The sequence below is a fragment of the Perognathus longimembris genome, chromosome 4 (assembly GCF_023159225.1).
Source record: "Perognathus longimembris pacificus isolate PPM17 chromosome 4, ASM2315922v1, whole genome shotgun sequence".
Lineage (NCBI taxonomy): Eukaryota > Metazoa > Chordata > Mammalia > Rodentia > Heteromyidae > Perognathus > Perognathus longimembris.
This window is the reverse complement of record NC_063164.1, coordinates 88,037,746-88,053,128: the sequence shown is the minus strand read 5'-3', so window position 1 is coordinate 88,053,128 and position 15,383 is coordinate 88,037,746. Positions and strand designations below refer to the sequence as shown.

The 15,383-nt window shown below is 38.3% G+C and overlaps 1 pseudogene; it reads right to left on the bottom strand.

Moving 5' to 3' along the window:
- Nucleotides 1-719: 719 nt before the first annotated feature.
- Nucleotides 720-1,275, bottom strand: LOC125350048 (annotated as a pseudogene).
- Nucleotides 1,276-15,383: the final 14,108 nt, after the last annotated feature.

The following is a 15,383-nucleotide window of genomic DNA, read 5'->3' as shown; positions in this document are numbered from 1 at the left end:
ATTTGTCTTTTCTCATCTGGGTGAGAGAAGTTGTTATTAGCTTAATTTTTTTCCTTTCAAGAAGTTTTGCAAAGCTATTGCATTTGCATACCTATGGCAGAGGCAAGAGGACCTAAAGTTTGAGGCTAGCCTGGCTACCTAGGAAGTTCAAGGCGAACCTGAGCTGCCTACAGACCCTGTCTCAAAAATCAACAAGAAACTAAAACAAGGGCCAGGGATGTAACTAAGTGTTACATCATTTACCTACATATGCAAGGCTCTGGGTCTGATACCCAACACCTCTAAACAAGCAAAATCTCCAAAACAAAAAACTACTTATGTAAGTATTTTGTTTATACCCACACAAACACAAAAAAGAAAATTCAGGATGGTCCTTCAACATAGCAGTTAAAGACAAGTTGTTCTGATTAAGTAATGACGCCAAAACATTGCCTAATATTTTAGAAAGCCACAATCTGTTCCTGAATGCAGAGAAAATATACCATGGTATTAAACAGAAAGCCTTTATTATATTTGTTCAAAGTAACCAGTGCTATTGAGGAAATAAAACCAACTCAACTCCCCAATACTACTTTCAAAACCAACATGTCATAGTTGATTTTCATTATTGTTTCCCACCATTAATTCAAAAACCAAGACTTGGATATATATATATATATATATATATATATATATATATATATATATATATATATATATATATGAAAATATGTAAAAAGCAATGCAAACAATTATTGAGCTTCATCTTCTGGACAAGAATGCCAAGTTAGTCTCTCTTCATAGAAAGCAATCACAATCTGAGGACACTTCATATTCGCCTCTTTTGCCAGCACCAAGTCAGCTCCATCTGAATCTTTCCATTTCATGAGAAACATGAATTCTCCGCTGCTGTCTGTGGCACCAATGTTTCCTTCGGGATCCAGACCCCTAGCAAAGCCCCTTGGTTTGTCAGCAGCATCTCTTTTCTTCTTTGATTTGCTATCATCAGATTCACTGTCTGATAAAGATTTCCTTTTTGTACCATCCTTTTCTTTACCAGCTTTTTGAGAATTAAGTAATGCTTCAATTAATTCTGGACAATCTAAATTTTCTTCAGGTTCACAAGTATTATCAGCATCTGTAAATCCCTTCCACTTCAGGAAAAATTCTACCTTCCCATTCACTACACATCGGTCCAGTACTTTTTCTACAACAAATTCTACTTCTTCAACTTTTTTACTCTTTCCATTCTGTTTCTTTCCCATTTTTTTGCAATGTAGTCTTGTTAGAGGCCATTTTTAATTGTAGACTTGAAGAGCTATTACACAGATGCTCCGGTCGCGATCCTGTAGTAGCACTGTCTCCGGCCTTCGGGCTTCCCTTTGCAAGTCTTTATGCCCAAAGAAAGGAGTATATGGGAGAAATAGAAGCATCCCTAGAGAACACTGATATACCCAACTAGAACCATGAATACTTAACCTAAATTAAGAGTCATAACAAGTAATGAAATTGAAGTTGCAATAAAATGCCTCCCATCCAAGAAAAAAGTACATGGCCAGATGGATTCACAGCTGAGTTTTATAAGGCCTTCAAAAGAGAATTTGATCCCATACTCCTAAAAATCTTCAATGAAATAAGAAAGTAAAGATGACTGCCAAACTCATTTTATGAAGCCAACATAATACTCATCCTAAAACCAGATAGTGACTCATCAAAGAAAGATAATTATAGATCTATCTCTTTGATGAACATTGATGTAAAACTTCTCAATAAAATTCTGGCCAAATGAATTCAACATCTAACAACAAAAAGCCATACTCTATGATCAAATGGAATTCATTCCAGGGTTGCAAAGTTGGTTCAATTAATGTAATTCAATACATCACCAGATGCAAGGAAAGATTCAATAGATTCAGAAGAACACATTTGACAAGACTCAACACCCCTTTATGATAAAAAGCTCTTGAGAAGCTAGGAATCCATGGAACATTCCTCAATATGGTAAAGGCTGTAAATGACAAACATACAGCTCGCATTATACTTAATGGTGAAAAGTTAAAATCATTGCATCTAAAGTCAGGAATAAGACAAGGATGTCCACTCTCTTCACTCCTCTCTAATACAGTATTGGAATTCCTAACAAGAGCAACAAGTCAAGATACAAAATAAAGGTGATCCAACTAGGGAAAGAAGACGTAAATCCTGTCTCTCTTTTTGGACAATATTATCCTGTACTTAAAGAACCCTATAAACACCTCTCTCAAGCTTCATAAGTTGATCACAGATTTAGGCAAAATATCAGCATATAATATAAACCCACAAAAGTCACTAGCTTTTCTGTATGCCAATAATGAGAAGAGTGAATCTGACAAAAGGAAAGCAACCCCATTTTTCTAGCCTCAAAAGAAAAAACTTCAGAATTAACCAAAGATATGAAGGACCTCTATTGTGAAAACCTTAATAATCTGAAAAAAAGAAAATGAAGCATCTTTAAGGAAATGGAAAAACCTCCTATGTTCCTAGATAGGAAGCAAAGACATTGTGAAAATGACAATACCACCCATAGCAATATACAAATTTCCATAAAAATGCCAAGAACTTTCTTCAAAGAAATAGAAAAATCAATCCAAAAACTCCTATGGAATAAGGAAATACCCAGAATAGTAAAAAAATAAAATAAAATCCTTACCAAGAAGAACAGTGATGGAGGAATATGAATAACAATCTTCAAACATTACTACAAAGCCATAGTGATAAAAACAGCTTGATACTGGTACAAGAATAGGCCTGAGGACTAATGGAACGTAAAACCTAGAAATAAGCCCACAGATCTATCTATATACCTAATATTTGATAAGGGAACCCAAAAACACAGGTTGGGAGAAAAGCAGCCTCTTCAATAAGTGGTAATGGCAGAACTGGCTATACACGTGAAGAAAATTAAAGCTAGATCTTTTTATGTCACCCTGCACAAGAATCAGTTCTAAATGGATCAAACACCCCTAAGGCCATATTCAATGAAAATATTACAGGGAGGGATAGGGAAAACATGAGGCCTTCTAGGCATGGAATGATACTTCCTAAGTAAATGTCCAGAATCACAGCAAATCAAAGAAAGATTGGATAAATCAGATTGCATCAAACTAAATAGCTTCTGAACAGCAAAGAACATAGCTGACAAGATATGTAGGAAGCCCACAGAATGGAAGAAGACTTTTACCAGCCATGGACAAAGGTCTCATATCTAAAATATCCTTAGAGCTCAAAAATTAAACCCTAAAACACTGGGTTAAGAAAGAATAAACAAATGGAAAGACTTGGGGGGAAAAAATCATACTAAGTTAAGTGAGCCAGACCTAAAGAAACATAGACTCTATGCTTTCCCTCATTGGTAATAATTAGTACATGCCTACTATAGTCCTAGCATCCTAGCAGAGGATCACAATACCTCAATGACTATGTACATATGATCATATAAGATGATGCTAAATGAAATGAACTCCAAGGTATGGAAACAAGTGGTTTTTAATTGTTGTTGCTATTTTTTAATGTACTATGTGAAATTATTTCTTTTTCTTGTGTTTTTCTTGGTTTAGTCCCTCTTGTCACTGTGTTCGATTTGGGTACACTGGTTATTGTATATTGTACTTATCTGAATTAGGAAGGGGAACATCAAGATATCCATGAGACAAAGGACAAGGGGGAACCAATGCAAAAGCAATACAATGCAAAAGTGATACTTACAAGACCGTATAGTGAAAATTAACTGTACAACTTGCGGGGTGGGGGAGATTGGAGAGGAGGGAAGGTGGGAGAAAAAGGGGGACCAAGTACCAAGTTTGACAATAAATGTACTCACTGTCTTATGTATGCAACTGTAACCCCTCCGTAATCACCTTGACAGTAAAATTAAATTAAAAAAAAGAATAATTAAAAGAAATAATGAGAGGGGGAAAAGCAGTATAGACTGATGGGGTCATATCGAGTGAAATTACATGATATGCATGCATACAAACATCACAATAAAAGCCTTTTTTGCAATAAGTGTATGCTAATTATAAAAAATGCAAAAGAAATCATATATGCTTATATATATGTATAGTGCTGCATGAAGCTTTTATTAAATTTGGTTTCTTTATTCCTGACACTAAATAATATAACAAATATTTGTATAATTTCATGTTACATAAGTAAATTTTTCTAAGATTCTGGAGATTGAATCCAGGTCTCCTGTATTCCACATAAGTTCTTCAGTACCTAGCTACACCCTTGCTGTAGACATATTCTAATGATGATTTAAAATATAGAAGATATAATTTTATTTTTGCTAATATAGCCCTGTTCTATAAAAAAGACTTGAGCTTCTATAGGGTCATTATCATACACACACACACACACACACACACACACACACACACACACACACACCCTTGAAAGAACTCTTACATTCACGCTATTATTTCAATCATAATCACTCTCATCATTTTTATTTCTCTTCTTGAATTATTTCTTTATTATCTGTGAAATCATAGAATCACTTCTAGAGATCTCAAATTATATTTTTAAGATAATTTCACAATTGTTGCAGAAAGTGTCTCTGGAGCTTGATACTATGAAGGCAGAAATGGAACTCTCTGCCATTTGATTGCTATTTCCCATCAGAAAAGCAAACTCTGTCATCTTCTGCAGTATACTTTCTTCCATATGCTTCTGATGAATGTATTTTTCAGTATGCCTGCTTGGTTGTTCAATGTCTTTGTAAAAATATGGCTCAAATGTGTCTATTGCTGTCAACAGGAGAAAGCAAGCTCCCATAGGATTCTATTCTCCCATGCTCAGATTCTATTAACTACTCTTGCCTGACACTGAAGACATTGGGGAAATTGTATTCCAAGGAAACAAATATTCAATTATAGATTTTTTAATCTGAAACTTTCTTCAAAGATATTTTTTTGATATTTAATAGAGAAGAGCGGGCTGGGGATACGGCCTAGTGGCAAAAATGCTTGCCTCAGATGCATGAAGCCCTGGGTTCAATTCCCCAGCACCACATATATAGAAAATGGCCAGAAGTGTTGCTGTGGCTCAAGTGGCAGAGTGCTAGCCTTGAGCAAAAAGATGCCAGGGACAGTGCTCAGGCCATGAGTCCAAGGCCCAGTACTGGCAAAAATAAATAAAATAAATAAGTAAATAATAGAGAAGAGAAATACATTGTCAGTTGAAAAAGTAGATATCCCTCTCTGCCCACCATCCCTCTAACACCTAACTGTTAATGGTAGAGAAGAATAAAGAGAGAGAGAAAGAAACCACACAGAAACAATGGACATGCATGCAAAATTTTCATTTATAATTGTATTTTAATTGGATTTTGTCTTTAGCAAAAGCTTTGAAATCCTATCGATTTTGGTAGTCTCTCTGGATCAATTTGGTTTAGAAGAGAGAAGAGATCCTAAACCAGGACTGTCTGAAATGTTACAGAAAAACCGAACAGTGAGCCTCCCAGGACTCTTATTACACAGTGTATGTTCTAGGCCAAAGGTTAGTTCCCCAAACACACATCCACTTTGTGGATGATAATGGGGATATTAATACTGTAGCTGTATCTACAGTACACTCTCTCATATGTGCTATTTTTCTCATAATTATGTGTAAGGACTATGAAAGAAAGAATGCAGAGTACAAAATATATTTTTATTTTTTTGAATTGAGGACTTGGGCCCTCTCCTCATTGAGTTGTTTAGCTCAAGGTTAACTCTACATTTTGTTCTATCACTTAAGCCACAGCTCTACTTCTGGCTTTTTAGGTAGCTAATCAGAGAAAAGAGTCTTCTAGACTATTATACTCTGCTGTTTGAAACCTGGATCCTTAAGATTCATCCTCCTAAACAGCTAGGATTATAGGCATGAGCCACTGGCACTGTGGCAAAAATCTTTTAACTTTTTAAATTATCTGTGTGTGCTTGTGAATGCATATGGATAATACAATAATTTGAATTAAATTACATAGAGTTAAAGTCCTTACTGTTTTCTTTTTACAGATTCGATTCCTAATTGTGGTCTGGTCAATTCATAATGTAAACCTTTATGTTTATTCTCTGCATTTTCATGTCCTTCTATCTGATACAGTATCTGGCAGTTTTCTGAAACTCAGCTTCACCTTTGCCAACATTGTGATATATCAGGAGGCAGATCACAAATTTTAGCACCAAATGCCATATCTAATTTGGACAATGGGCTCCAGTCTTTGGTACGGAAGAGAGGATGAATTTATTATCAAAATGTACTATTGAATAAATAGCATTTTTCTCTTATAAATTACCAACTATTGAGTCTAAAAAAATAGGATAATTTTCTAAAACATTGTTTCTTTGAAAAGTAATCACTATATATAGTAATGCATCATTCAATGAATCCAGAACTTATACTTGCTACTCTGATTTGTGAAAGTATTTCATGTGTTTAGCTATTTGCTTGTCAGTAGTCAATTGTATGTAAATACAGTATCTATCTCAAAATTTATATATAAATTATAGATTAATCCATGTGGAAATGCCTAGAACATAGTAACTATTTAGTCAATTTTTACTATTTGTACAACCATTCAAAGCAAAGTTACATTTGTCCTTCAATTGTACATCTTTTTACATTTTTGCACTGAATTTGATCACTGAACAGTTCTTATTTTCAATTCATATTTTTAAGTCCACAAATCCTTTTTCTTAATAATTTCTAAATCTCAGGATACCAGAGAGATTAATCTGTTCTCTGTATCAACTATATATTTCTATAGCCAGTCAATAACAAATATTAAAATTATTATGTGTCTAAAGTATAGAATTATATACAGGAGATAGGTTCAGTTGTCTTAGTGATTCTTTTTCAGGAAATATTTATTTTTTATTCAAGGTATTTCAGGAGTTTGTTTGAAGAAACTTATTTGGGTGTATAATGGCTAAGAAGTTCATATATCTGCTAATAAAGGTTGTGGATATCCAATTTTCTGGAAACTTAATCATTTGGATTTATTATGAGAGGAATTTTTTCAAAGAAAAGTAATTTAGATACTTGGAGATTTTCTATATTTTTCTATGATTTATATAAAATCATATTTAACATTGTTTAATCTTTATAATTAGTAATAGGAAATAATATGTTTCTTATTTTGGAAATAAGAAAGTACAGTTCAGATGAACATGTTATGTTGGGGCCTCTGAGGACCCCTTCCACCCTATCTCCCGGGGAAATGCCTGAACCTCAAATCTATGGAAGAAGCTCCGCCCTACCCCTCATACCAGCAGAAGGAGTAAGGCGTGTCCTTACCGGACTGCTCTAAGCTGAAGTGGGATGCTGAAATCCCTTCCTCGGTCGCCCATAATGTGTCAGGAGCCGCAGGACAAAGATATCAGGGAGATGGTTAGGTGTTCCATGCTTCTCTCTCTCAGGGGAGGTGGGGAGAAGGATTTATTAAGGACAAAGGAGGGAATGGGAAGGACTTGGGCCATTGGCTAAGCCGGGCTGCCCATCAGGTGATGTCATGAAACTTCCTTTGTGGGCTGGACAACCCCCATCATGGTGGCACACACATGTCTGCCTCCCCCAGGGGCAGGGTCTTCTCTTCCGGTTGAGGCAAAACAACAAAACTATAACATTTATTTTGCATGTTAATTTATCTGGTCCCTAGAAGCATATGGAAACTAAATTTAATAGTATAGCTGCATTTTGCAGATTCCATAGTATAATTAGTCAGTGAATAAAGGTTGATTTAATAAGGTGTGTGTGTGTGTGTGTGTGTGTGTGTGTGTGTGTGTGTGTATACAGGCACTAGTGCTGAGGTTTGAACTTAATGCCTTGGGCCTGTATCAGAGCTTTTGAGCTCAAAGTTAATACTCTACCAATTAAGCCACAGCTCCACCTGTCACTTTTTGTGGTTAATTAGACTTTCCTGCTGGAGCTGACTTCAAATTTAAGTCCTCAGATCTTAGCCTCCTAAGAGGCTAAGATTCAAGGCACCAGCCACTGGCATTGAGGTTTCAATAAAATTTTTATAAAATGTGACCTAGATGTAGAATCATTAAACTCATACATTCTGTTTGATAGCTTTCTCCTAAATTTCTCAGTGCCAGTTGAATTTTAATCTTGATCATATGTCACCCAATAAACAATTTGCCTTGTAATTTGACCTATAATAATTACTGAGACTTAAGCTTTGGCCTTATTGTCATTAGACACAAGTGGTCAGTATCCAAGTAATAGCAACGTTTATCTTACTTTTATTGAGATTTTACTTATGAGGATGGGTAATTAGTAACCTCATTAGGTTCATAGATGGTATTTATGTCTTAAATGAGTGTAAACATATGAAATGAAATTCAAGGTGTACATGTAATGAGAATAAGTTTCTTAGATTTTTTTCCCCTAGAGTCTACTATGTTGTTTTCCACATTATGTTGGTGTTTTGCAAGGAAATCTGCTTAAAAAGAACACCTTTCAATGTGGTACCGTGGCTCAAATTGTAGAAAGCTAGCCTTGAGCACAGAAAGGTTCAGGAACAGTGCCCAGGCCCTGAGTTCAAGCCCAAGGACTTGCAACAAAAGAAAACCATTCAAAATGTATAAGCATTCCAGTCTTTACCAAGGTATGTTGTGTGTGAATACATATAAAAATCTATATAAAAGTTTCTTTCAAATTAAAATGTTAATAATTACTACTAAGAGAGAGAAGATGGCACTGTCACAATAGTGAGGTACCCCAACTCGCTCCAACCAAATAGTGAGCTGGGAACTCCAACACCCAAGGCCCCATAAAGAGACCAGCAAACCCAACAACCAGAACAAACAGAGAAACATAGGAAATGACAAAGAACAAAGAAAGAAAAGCCTATAACCTGCACAGAGCCGGAAAATCTCCGGGGTACCCTCCACACCCCGGCCAGAACAGTGCTAGGCTGGGAAAGCGGCCCCTGCACCAGTAAATGGAACCACAAACTGTCAGCAACCAGAGAAGCAACAGCCTCCGTGAGTGCAGAGTCCAGGCAGCAGGAGCTCCATGGGCCCCAGGCTACGCACAGACCAGACCAAAACAGATGGTGGCATGGGACCAAATGGCTGGGACCAAACAACAACATCAGGGGAACTGGGCACCTCGGACAGGGAGAGCCCGACCGCCACCGCCAAACGATCGATCACCACACCCCAGCCCAGAAAAGCCCACAGCAGCATGTGACACACACACAATCCAGGACCAGTAAGTTCCCCATTGCCCACCCCCCAACAGGAGAGCAGCTCTGGAAAAGACCCAAAACCTGATGTAGAGCTCATCACAAGGGGACAAAGAAGCTACAGCTCCCTCCCTACCCTGAGGGAACAAAAGAGCCCCATATCTGGTGGCTCCAGGACCCTATAGCTCCTGGCAGGACACAGGAGCTAGCAGAGGTGGAGCAGCACCCAACAAAGTGGCCAGGAGACACCTTACTCCTGCATCCCCCAAAGCCCCAGCTGGGGAGCCTGAATCTGTTCACACCAGCCCACCCCCCCCCCCAGTAGGGACCTGGGGACTGGTAGGCATGTGAACGCCACTTGAGGTGCCTTGGTCTGTTTGGACTTTTTGAACAATAGTCACAGGCTTGCTGGTGTGCAATACCAGCCCAGCAGGGTCACCTGGGCCCTAGCACATGCCCCCCCCCAGCAGAGGCACAGAGAGTCTGTGGGTACCAACTGACACCCAGACACTTGAACCTGCTGGGGACCACGCATACCACCCCCACAGTAGATTCATGAGAGGGCACAAGCACCCTCCAAATCTGGGGCAGCATGCCCCCAAAAGAAGCACAAGAGCACACATGCACGTGCCCCCTCAGAGGACCAGTGTGGGTCAGTGTGCTAGCCCTCCAGCAGGAGGGTCTTGCGCCAACCGCATCCCCCACCCCCCACCGGAGCACAAAATTGGGCAAGCCACCCCCCCCAGCAGCAATGCCTGCTCTGATAGAAGCACTCCACACAGGTGGGTGGGCCACCCCTCAGTGGCAATACTCAATCTGAGAGGTGAGCTCTCTTGATCCACAGCAACTAGCAGGGAAAGAATCAAAGAAGAGAAAAATCTCCACGTCACACTGAATCAGCGACCCGTGAACCCCCAAAAGGGGCCCACAAAGGTCAGCACAACACAGTGGCAGAGCACAGTCCTGCAGAGAAAGCCATAGAACCTATGCACCCCTAACTGCAGTGAGGGTAACCGCCTCGGCAACAACTGAGACGGTCACACTCACCCATAGGGCAGTAAGGTTCAACAGACGAACTCAAACCTGAAGCCAGCATACAAACAAGTCTGCACTGACTGACCAGCGGAAACCAGCACAAAGGCAAGCTAAGGCTCCCTCCTACAGGCCCTTGAAAGTGCAAAAACTCCAGATGCATAAATCACAAAGTAATATTACAAATTTTATGAAAGGTCAGGCCAACTCGCCAGCTCCAAAAAGTAGTACAACCGAGGAGAAGGAAAATAAAAAAACAACTGAGACTAAGATAGAAGAAATGATCGAAAGCCTCAGGAACAAATTCAGAAAACAATTCCAGGAGTTTAGAATGGAAGTCTTGAATGACTTTCAGGAAGTCAAGAAAGAAAGGAAGCAAAAATAGATACAGTCTACTCCTCCGTTAAAGATGACCTTAACATCCTGAGAAACGAAATGCATGATAAAATAGATTCAAAACACAACTCATAAAAAGAAGAAATTACCACAATGAGAGCTGATCTGGCAACCATAAACAGCTCACTTACCTCGATGCAAACCACACTGGAAGCCACATCACAAAGGATTGATCATCTTGAATCTTGAGTCACTCTTTTGGATTATGATTCAGCTGATAAGGACCAGAAGATTACCACACTCCAAGAAATTGTCAAACTCCAGGGCAGACTAATCCAGGAGATAGTGGACAGGGAGAAGAGATATAATCTGCTTGTAATCAGAATAGATGAAGGAGAGGAGTACCAGAGTGGAGGAATACAACACATATTCAATAGAATTATTACAGAGAACTTCCTTAATCTCACAAGGGATAACCTCACCCAAATAACAGAAGCATATAGGTCACCTGGAAGACCAGACCCTAGAAAATCTTCCCCTGGAAACATAATTATCAAGGCCTCAGATCTCAAGAATAAGGAGCAAATTTTGAACACAGCCAAAATGAAGAAAGAACTATATTACAATGGGAAAAAGATCAGAATCATGGCAGACCTCTCCACACAAACTTACAATGCATAAAGAGCCTGGAAGAACACAATCCAAGTCCTCCAGGCCAACAACTGCCAACCCAGAATTAGATACCCAGCAAAATTAGAATTTACCTTTGAAGGGAAAACCAGATATTTCCATAGCAAAGAGGAACTAAAGGATTATGTGAATAAAAAAACAGCCTTACAGCGAATTCTAAGAGGGGAACCCCACCCAACTGAAAACGTACAGGACCCCCAGACAGAAACAGAAAGAAACTATAGTAGCCAGAGCCCAACAGGAATTGCAGCTCAATAAAGACAAGAAAGAAGGGAGAGGAAACACAGCCTAACAGGAAAATGGAAGGGAAAAAATACACTTATACATGATCTCTTTGAATATAAGTTGTATAAATTCCCCAATAAAGAGGAGCAGACCAGGCCCGGATGGATTCACCAATGAATTCTATAAAACCTTTAGTGAGGAGCTAATACCAATACTCCTCAAACTCTTCTGCAAAATAGAAACAGAGGGAGAATCCCAAACTCACTCTAGGAAGCTAATATTTTACTCATCCCCAAACCAGTCAAAGACCCAACAAAAAAAGAGAATTACAGACCAATATCACTAATGAACACAGATGCAAAGCTCCTCAAAAAAATATTAGCTAACAGGATCCAAAAACAGATCAAGAAGATTATACATCATGACCAAGTAGGCTTCATCTCACAGACACAGGAATGGTTCAACATCTGTAAATCAATAAACGTAATTCACCACATCAACAGATATGAGATCAAGAACCACATCATCATCTCAGCCGATGCCCAAAAAGCCTTTGACAAAATACAATAGCCATACATGTTAAAAGCCCTAGAGAGAAGAGCAATAGAGGGGACATTCTTTAAAACAATAAAAGCCATATACAACAGATCAACTGCTAATATAATATTAAATGGGGAGAAACTAAAACCATTTCCCCTAAACTCAGGAACAAGACAAGGATGCCCACTCTCCCCACTTCTTTTCAACATAGTGCTGGAATCCCTAGCCATAACAATAACGCAAGAGGAGGCCATCAAAGGGATCCACATTGGCAAAGAAAAATCAAACTATCCCTATTCGCAGATGACATGATCTTATATCTGAAGGACCCAGAAAAATCAGTCCCCAAACTCCTAGACCTAATAAACCATTTTGGCAGAGTAGCAGGGTACAAAATCAACCCACAAAAATCAGCAGCTTTTCTGTACACCAGCTATGTACAAGCAGAAACGGAAATTATGGAAATAATACCATTTGCAATGGCTAAAAAAAGAATAAATTATGTAGGGATTAACCTACCTAATGATGTGAATGACCTATTTAATGAGAACTATAAAAGTCTAAAAAGGGAAATAAGAGAGGACACAAGGAGATGGAAACCCCTCCTATGCTCATGGGTAGGCAGAATCAATACAGTAAAAATGGCCATATTGCCCCAAATGTTATATAAATTCAGTGCAATCCCCATAAAGCTCCTAGCTACATTCTTCACTGAAATAGAGAAAGCAATCCATGAATTCATGTGGAACAGCAAAAGACCTAGAATAGACAAAGCAATTCTAAGCAAAAGAAGAAGTGCAGGAGGTATCACAATACCAGATTTTAAGCTCTATTTAGAGCCATCATTATAAAAACAGCCTGGTATTGATATAAAAACAGACCTGAAGACCAATGGTATAGAATAGAAGACCCAGAAATAAAGCCACATTCTTATAGAGAGCTGATATTCAACAAAGGAGCTAAAGACATATAATGGAAAAAACACAGCCTCTTCAACTACTGGTGCTGGGAAAACTGGGAAACCATATGTAGAAAACTCAAAGTAGACCCTAACCTATCACCATGCACTAAGATCAACTCAAAATTGATCAAGGACCTCAACATCAGACCTGAATCCTTGAAACTACTGAAGGACAGAATAGGAAAGACGCTAGAACTTATAGGCACAGGAAAGAACTTCCAGAATATAGTCACAGGGGCACAATAGATAGGGTAGAGACATGACAAAATAAAAAGTTTCTGCACAGCTAAAGACATAGCCACCAAATAGAAAGACAGCCACCCATATGGGAAAGGATCTTCACCAGCACAGCAACAGACAAAGGCCTAATATCCATCATCCACAGAGAACTCAAAAAACTAACTCCTTCCAAAGCCAGTAAACCAATTATTAAATGGGCAAACTAGCTAAAAAGAGACTTCACAGGAGAAGAGATAAAAATGGCAAAGAAACATGTGAGGAAATGTTCAACATCTCTGGCAGTAAAGGAAATGCAAATAAAAACAACCCTGAGATACCACCTCATTCCAGTTAGAATGGCCTATACTCTGAACTCAGGCAACAACAAATGCTGGAGGGGGTGTGGCGAATGAGGAACCCTTCTCCATTGTTGGTGGGAGTGAAAATTAGTACAACCACTTTGGAGAACAGTATGGGGGTTCCTCAAAAACCTCAGCATAGTCATACCGTATGACCCAGCCATACCACTCCTAGGCATCTATCCTGAACAACAGGCCTCAGGATATCAAAAAGACATCTGCAAATCCATGTTTATAACTGCAGAATTCACAATAGCCAAAATATGGAAACAACCCAGATGCCCCTCTACATATGAATGGATCCAAAAAATGTGTTACCTATACACAATGGAATACTACATAGCGATTAGAAATGATAAAATATTGGTATTTATAGGGAAATGGTGAGAACTTGAACAAATAAGGTTGAGCAAGACAAGCCTAGAATGCAGAGAACAAAGGGGCATGGTCTTCTTGATATATGACTGTTAGGGTGGGGTGGGGGGCAGTAGAGACCAGGTCTGCAAAACAAAACTTCTTGTCAAATGATATTTCCACAGGTTTGGGTCAGCAACCGTACATTATGTATCTAAAAACAAACAACTACTAAACATAAAAAGGTCTAAAATAGGCCTCTCAGTGGATCACAACAGCTCAACAGCTATGTATATATGATCATATAAGACATGGATAAGCAAACTCTATTGTTGACGTTATATTTAAAGTTCTAGGTTAATTTCCTTTGGCGTATGCCACATGGCTACTGTATATGATTTTGGTACACTGGGTATTGTATATATGCTTACCTGGTCTAGGGAAGGGAAAGAAAAACAAAGATATCACAAGAAATGTACTCACTGCCCTATTATGTAACTGTACCCCTTTTGCACAACACCTTGTCAACAAAATTTAATTGATTAAAAAAGAAAAAAAATTACTAATAATATATTAGATTAGTATATACGTTATATGGTCTATGTTAATGAGCTAACACTGAATATTTCTTTTACCACTTCAAGCAGGAAAATGTATCTTACGCAATAGTGAGTGTTTCCAGAAGGCAATGTTCATCCTTTCCATTCACAATAAAGGTCATTAGTTGAAGAAGAGTAAATGTATCCCCAGGGATATCTTCTCTGTTATCTCCTGAAAAGCTCTACAATACAATATTATTGTAAGATTTATAGCATACATACCACCATCTCTCATGGGGCAAAGTTCATTTTGTTGAAGCATTCAATAGATAATGATTTTTTTACTCTGGGAATTTGGCTTGTAACAAATGGCCTGTTAGGAATCACAAGGAATCTATAGGAATCATAAGAATTCTACTGTGAGTTACTTACATAAGACACAGGCACACAGAAATAATTTCATTGCCAATACCTAATTGGCCAATATTATTGAAGCTTAGAATCAGGAATAGCAGTTGTATCAATGAGCCATTTTATTCTATTTTTTTCAAATTTTTATTATCAAACTGATGTACAGAGAAGTGACAGTTTCATACGTTAGGCAATGGATACATTTCTTGTACTGTTTGAAACCTTGTCCCTCATACCCCCCTCCCTCCTTCCCCTTTCCCTTTCCCCCCTGAGGTGTTCAGTTCACTTACACCAAACAGTTTTGCAAGTTGTTTTGTTGCTTTTGTAGTTGTTTGTCTTTTTTTAACCCCGTGTCTCTCAATTTTGGTATTCCCTTTCAATTTCCTACTTCTAATACTAGTATACACGGTTTCCAATATACTCAGATAAGATTACAGAGATAGTGTAGGTACAACCACAGGAAGGTGATACAAGAACATCATCAATAATAGAAGCTACAGATACAGATGGGACATTGAAAG